Raw genomic sequence first — 7,661 nt, 5'->3', positions numbered from 1 at the left:
TAATGACACACAATGGCTGCTTTGTTGGAAGATTTGGTGAATGGAAGCATTCAGAGAGAGCGGATTTTCAGAGACCAGCAAGATTTTCTGTCCAATGATGATGAGTGGCTTATAAGCCGGTTCCGATTACCAAGAGCTGTTCTCTTGGATCTCTGTGCTGTAGTGGGCCCAGCTTTACAGAGAATCACCTGCAGAAACCAAGCCATGCCTGTCCCACTGCAACTCCTTGGCAACCTCGTTAATAGCGTTGATGGTGTCACTTTGCGTTTGCAGGACTGCATCTGTGAGGACACGGGCGCTGGGGGGTTGTGACGCACGAGGTGGGGTGGAGACGCCGGGGCTGGGCGCACTCAGCTCCTACTCCGCTGCAGCACCACCACCCCAGTGGAACACTCAGCTCCTGCTCAGCTGCAGCACCACCTCCCCAGTGGAACACTCAGCTCCTGCTCAGCTGCAGCACCACCTCCCCAGTGGAACACTCAGCTCCTGCTCGGCTGCAGCACCACCTCCCCAGTGGAACACTCATCTCCTGCTCAGCTGCAGCACCACCACCCCAGTGGAACACTCAGCTCCTGCTCGGCTGCAGCACCACCTCCCCAGTGGAACACTCATCTCCTGCTCAGCTGCAGCACCACCTCCCCAGTGGAACACACAGCTCCTGCTCAGCTGCAGCACCACCGACCCCGCTGGAACACGCAGCGACAAAAAACAATATAAAATGTCACCATTGTTTGTGTAAATACATGTTTAAACACAACATGAATGCATTTGGTTTACTCTTTTCAAAAGAGGGAATACTAATTACATACCTGGATCATCCGGTGCATCTTGCATGTCCGTGTCCCCCTCCACCACCTGTCACTCCTCCACTCAGGAGGGATTCCCCTATAATACCTGCAAGTTGCTCATCAAGTGTGTTGAGCTCCGGTGTCCCCTTTCCCCCACCTGTGGCACAAACACTTTCTCTGTAAGTCTATGCGCCTTTTGGCCTCCACTTTGATGTTTTTATTTCTGAGAGGGTCAGACCTTTTGAGTCAGCAGCATTCATAGCGTCCGCTACATGTTGCCACTCTAACACCTTCTTGTAATTTGTAATTCCCAAACGGTGTCTGCCAAACAATATATATTTTTCTTGCTTCAACCTCACCTACAAGAACTTCCATTTCACACTGGGTGAAATTTTGTTTTTTAGCCTTTCTGTCGGGATTTGCCTCATTGTCGTCATGTAGTCAGTATGAATGAATATTAATTAGGGGCGTTTCGCTGACCATTTATTGGCAACCATGCAGCAACCAAAACACACAAGCAATTTTACATCAGAATGGCTGAAAGCAGCAAATATAAACATTTTGGAATGACCTAGTCAAAGTCCAGACCTAAACCCATTTGAGATGTAGCAGTACCTGAACCGAGCAGTTCATGTGCGAAGACCCACAAATGTCTCTGAGTATAAGCAGTTCTGAATGGAAGACGTGGGCCAAAATTCCTCCACAAAGATGTGAGAGAATGATCAACAACTACAAGAAGGCGTTTGGTTGCAGTCATTGCAGCTAATGGTGGCGCAACCAGTTATTGAGTGTAATTACTTTTTTACACTGGGGTATTGGGTATTTTATAACTTTTCTCATTAAATAAATGAAATACGTATGCATGTGTTATTTGTTTACTTAGGTTTCCTTTATCTAATATTAGGTTTTGTTTGAATATCTGACAACATTAAGTGTGAAAAACAGGCAAATATAGAGAAAATCGGAAAGGGGCAAATACTTTTTCACGGCACTGTAGCTAGCTAACATTATGCATAGTCTTTGGATGTCACTCCTGCCTTCCATCATGCACACCTGCCTTCCATCATGCACACCTGCCTTCCATCATGCACACCTGCCTTCCATCATGCACACCTGCCTTCCATCATGCACACCTGCCTTCCATCATGCACACCTGCCATCCATCATGCACACCTGCCTTCCATCATGCACACCTGCCATCCATCATGCACACCTGCCTTCCATCATGCACACCTGCCTTCCATCATGCACACCTGCCATCCATCATGCACACCTGCCTTCCATCATGCACACCTGCCTTCCATCATGCACACCTGCCTTCCATCATGCACACCTGCCTTCCATCATGCACACCTGCCTTCCATCATGCACACCTGCCATCCATCATGCACACTTGCCTTCCATCATGCACACCTGCCATCCATCATGCACACCTGCCTTCCATCATGCACACCTGCCTTCCATCATGCACACCTGCCATCCATCATGCACACCTGCCTTCCATCATGCACACCTGCCATCCATCATGCACACCTGCCTTCCATCATGCACACCTGCCATCCATCATGCACACCTGCCTTCCATCATGCACACCTGCCATCCATCATGCACACCTGCCATCCATCATGCACACCTGCCATCCATCATGCACACCTGCCATCCATCATGCACACCTGCCATCCATCATGCACACCTGCCTTCCATCATGCACACCTGCCTTCCATCATGCACACCTGCCTTCCCTCATGCACACCTGCCTTCCATCATGCACACCTGCCTTCCCTCATGCACACCTGCCTTCCATCATGCACACCTGCCTTCCATCATGCACACCTGCCTTCCATCATGCACACCTGCTTTCCATCATGCACACCTGCCTTCCATCATGCACACCTGCCATCCATCATGCACACCTGCCATCCATCATGCACACCTGCCATCCATCATGCACACCTGCCTTCCATCATGCACACCTGCCTTCCATCATGCACACCTGCCTTCCATCATGCACACCTGCCTTCCCTCATGCACACCTGCCTTCCATCATGCACACCTGCCTTCCATCATGCACACCTGCCTTCCATCATGCACACCTGCCTTCCATCATGCACACCTGCCTTCCATCATGCACACCTGCTTTCCATCATGCACACCTGCCTTCCATCATGCACACCTGCCATCCATCATGCACACCTGCCTTCCCTCGTCACACGCATCAGCAATATTGGACTGACATGGACTCACTCAATCACCTGTTTTTTACCTTCCATATATTTGTCAGTTCTCCAGCTCTGTTCCCCACTACTGCATTGATTGTTATGTGTTTGTCACCCGTTTGCTGACTCTGTTCCTGTCTCGTTCTATGCCTGTTCCCTTGCTGACTCTGTTCCTGTCTCGTTCTATGCCCGTTCCCTATTAAATGTTTGACTCCCTGTACCTGCTTCGCCTCTCCAGCGTCGTCCCGTGACAGAATACAGCAGCAGCCAACACACGAAGCATCGGGGAGTACTGGTGTTCCGGTTGGTGGTGACGTTGGTCCTAGGTCGCCACCGATGGAACCGGGGGTGCCTAGCCAGCTCGTCAGGCTTCCACGCCCTAACTAGCTCGAGAGGTTTCGTTGGCTCGGAAGGCGCCCATCCCATGTTGGGCCTCAGCTGGATCGTCAGGTCTGTTTCGCCCAGCCGGTCCAGGAGATTTAATTTTTTGTTTTTTAGAGACGTCGGGGTGGATTCTGCCGCCAATGGAACCGGGGGTGCCTAAGCCAGCTCGTCAGGCTTCCAAGCTCTGGCTGGCTTGAGAGGTTTCCTTGCCTCGGTTGGCTCGGCAGCCTTCCATCCCACGTCATTCTCCACTGGATCATCAGTCTCCCTCGCCGCAGCTGGTGCGACAGGCGTCCTTGCCTCAGCCGGCTCGCCAGGCTCCCATGTCTTGGACGGTTCACCCAGGTGGGTGCCCTGCATCACGCACTCCTGCCATCATCAATTACGCACACCTGCCTTCCCTTGTCACATGCATCAGCGATATTGGATTCATCTGGACTCACTCAATCACCTGTTTCTTTCCTCCCCTATATTTGTCAGTTCTCCAGCTCTGTTCCCCACTGCTGCATTGATTGTTATGTGTTTGTTACCCATGTGCTGAAGCTGTTCCTGTCTAGTTCTATGTCCGTTCCCTATTAAATGTTTGACTCCTTGTACCTGCTTCGCCTGTGACATACAGAGAGCCTCACCTCTCCCTCTTCCCATTTCATATATAGAGAGACTCATCTCTCCCTCTTCCTGTCTCACACACATCTCTCCATCTTCCCTGGTCTCCTCGGCTCCCCTAGAGAAAGACGAGTACCTTGCATGGCGTCAGAACCTGGAGGATGATAAATGGCACACTCTGGACCGCCCCACTGTTTTCCGCTGGACTGGACCTGGAAAGGAGGTCTCTCTCTCTGGAGATTCCCCTAACCAGGAGGTGGGTTAGCAGCCCTGGGAAGGGCATCATACTCATAACATTATTGCTGACGTGCCTATGGTGCAATTTGTGAGTGTGTATATGCACTTATAATGATGCTCCCCTTCAGGCAGATCCACAATAGCCACAAGGTTTTTGTGACTGAAAGATAGAACACACTGACAGTAAGAATAAGTTATATGTGGACGGAACATGGACTCATGACCCAGCTGAGGTGAGCAGTGTGTTTTGGGACCAGAATCACCTATGTTTTACATGTTGTAATGGCTCTGATGGAGAACCAATGTTTACTTAGCTATTTATCATCCATATAAGAATGACTAACAGATTTGAAGTTTGAGTCCACTGTAGATTGCTGGTTTTGGTCCCCCAGCCTGTTGTAACCAACCAGCTAGGCACAGTCAACAACGTCATCGAGGGGAAGAAGACTGACTTTGAGGTGTTTGATGCAGTTATGATGGACTCACAGAAGTGCTCTTATACACTGTGCTCTTCACAAATGAAAGCAGGTTCACACTGAGCACATGTGACAGACGTGACAGAGTCTGAAGACGCTGTGGAGAACGTTCTGCTGCCTGCAACATCCTCCAGCATGACCGGTTTGGCAGTGGGTCAGTCATGGTGTGGGGTGGAATTTCTTTGGGGGGCCGCACAGCCCTCCATGTGCTCGCCAGAGGTAGCCTGACTGCCATTAGGTACTGAGATGAGATCCTCAGACCCCTTGTGAGACCATATGCTGGTGCGGTTGGCCCTGGGTTCCTCCTAATGCAAGACAATAATAGACCTCATGTTGCTGAAGTGTGTCAGCAGTTCCTGCAAGAGGAAGGCATTGATGCTATGGACTGGCCTGCCCGTTCCCCAGACCTGAATCCAATTGGGCACATCTGGGACATTATGTCTCTCTCCATCCACCAACGCCACGTTGTACCATAGACTGTCCAGGAGTTGGCGGATGCTTTAGTCCAGGTCTGGGAGGAGATCCCTCAGGAGACCATCCACCACCTCATCAGGAGCATGCCCAGGTGTTGTAGGGAGGTCATACAGGCACGTGGAGGCCACACACACTACGGAGCCTAATTTTGACTTGTTTTAAGGACATTACAAAGTTGGATCAGCCTGTAGTATGGTTTTCCACTTTAATTTTGAGTGTGACTCCAAATCCAGACCTCCATGGGTGGATACATTTGATTTCCATTGATCATTTTTGTGTGATTTTGTTGTCAGCACATTCAACTATGTAAAGAAAAAAGTATTTCATACGAACATTTCATTCATTCAGATCTAGGATGTGTTATTTTAGTGTTCCCTTTATTTTTTTGAGCAGTGTATGTCAGGTCAGTGTCCACAACCTGTTTACCCTTGCATAACGCCAGAGCCACGTATTAAGGAAGTAGGGCCGTTGAGCTTTCTGCATTAATGATGCATCTTTAACATTCTATGCAAGCCATGTTAGCACCCCATTCATATTTCATGCTATGTAAGTGAATGTCTAGAATTAGAACAACATTCTAAAAGTTGGCCCAACTCCCGAAATACAGACTCTGCATAACACTAATGAGTGTAACCAAGTTATGCTACTGTATTGGAAAATGTCGACCATGATGCTAGAAAGTTAGATGGTAACTGGTAATAGCAAAATATTAACAAGACAAATATTGATGTTCAATCTCGCATTGTATTTGCCATCTGTTTGTGAGTTAGACCTGTCCAGCTCCCCTCCTGGACCGTACCACCAGGCCCCTACATTCCCAAGCAGGAAGATAAGTCTCTGTCCATTCATCCACCTCACCTGCTACAGGTCATTCTAAACAAGCACACAGGAATCTCTGAGTACAAGATGACAACAACTGAATCCAAACCCTCATAGGAATATCAATGATGAAGACATGACAGAGCGGTTCATGTCATTGACAGTAATGTGCATGCACTGGAGTAAGATGTTTGCTTTCCCTCATCGGTGTGACCCTGCATTGCTTCCAGAACCCAACCATGTCATGCTCAATCACCTCTACTCCCTGTCCATTAAGGTAAGACCAGAGAGCGATCAGAAAGATTAAATCAAAGACATGAAGCATTAGTAGATTGATTGAAAGTGTGCAAGATGGAACAGAATGAATCAGAAATTAGAGGTAAAGGGAAATGTCATGTATGTGCTAATGGAGTTCTATATTTCTCTCTCTCTCCTCTCAGGATGGTGTGATTGGTGCTTAGTGCAACTCATCGCTACACGAAGAAGTATGTCACCACCCTGATGTATAAGCCAGAGTCCTGTGGCTGTATAAGCCTGTCTGACCAGAGGCCTGTGGCTGTATAAGCCTGTCTGACCAGAGGCCTGTGGCTGTATAAGCCTGTCTGACCAGAGGCCTGTGGCTGTATAAGCCTGTCTGACCAGAGGCCTGTGGCTGTATAAGCCTGTCTGGCCAGTGGCCTGTGGCTGTATAAGCCTGTCTGGCCAGTGGCCTGTGGCTGTATAAGCCTGTCTGACCAGAGGCCTGTGGCTGTATAAGCCTGTCTGGCCAGAGGCCTGTGGCTGTATAAGCCTGTCTGACCAGTGGCCTGTGGCTGTATAAGCCTTTCTGGTAAGAGGCCTGTGGCTGTATAAGCCTGTCTGACCAGTGGCCTGTGGCTGTATAAGCCTTTCTGGCAAGAGGCCTCTGGCTATATAAGCATGTCTGACCAGTGGCCTGTGGCTGTATAAGCCTTTCTGGCAAGAGGCCTGTGGCTGTATATGCCTGTTTGACCAGAGGCCTGTGGCTGTATAAGCCTGTCTGGCCAGTGGCCTGTGGCTGTATAAGCCTGTTTGACCAGAGGCCTGTGGCTGTATACGTCCATCTGACAAGAGGCCTGTGGCTGTAAAAGCCTGTCTGGCCAGTGGCCTGTGGCTGTATAAGCCTTTCTGGCAAGAGGCCTGTGGCTGTATAAGCCTGTCTGGCCAGTGGCCTGTGGCTGTATAAGCCTGTCTGGCCAGTGTGGCTGTATAAGCCTGTCTGACCAGAGGCCTGTGGCTGTATACGTCCATCTGACCAGAGGCCTGTGGCTTCTCAGCCTCTGCCTTCCCACCACAGACACCACTGCTTCACACAGCACAGCCTACACCGTTGTACCTGTATATACAGTACCAGTCAAAAGTTTGGACACACCTACTCATTCAAGAGGTTTTCTTTATTTTTACTATATTCTACATTTTAGATTAATAGTGATGACATTAAAACTATGAAATAAAACATATGGAATCATTTATTAACCAAAAAAGTGTCAAACAAATCAAAATATGTTTTATATTTGAGATTCAGAGCAGAGGTAACTCAGGGTCTTATTTTCCTGTGGCGGTCCTCATGAGAGCCATTTCCATCATAGCGCTTGATGGTTTTTGCACAGCACTTGAATAAACTTTCAAAGTTCTTGACATTT

At 48.9% G+C, this 7,661-nt stretch overlaps 1 pseudogene; it reads left to right on the top strand.

Moving 5' to 3' along the window:
• The first annotated feature begins 832 nt into the window (after positions 1-832).
• LOC124006852 lies at positions 833-6,564 on the top strand (annotated as a pseudogene).
• Positions 6,565-7,661: the final 1,097 nt, after the last annotated feature.

The sequence above is a fragment of the Oncorhynchus gorbuscha genome, linkage group LG20, assembly GCF_021184085.1.
Source record: "Oncorhynchus gorbuscha isolate QuinsamMale2020 ecotype Even-year linkage group LG20, OgorEven_v1.0, whole genome shotgun sequence".
In the NCBI taxonomy this organism is placed as follows: domain Eukaryota; kingdom Metazoa; phylum Chordata; class Actinopteri; order Salmoniformes; family Salmonidae; genus Oncorhynchus; species Oncorhynchus gorbuscha.
Note: the sequence above shows the minus strand (reverse complement) of the source record. Positions and strands in the feature narration are given on the sequence as shown.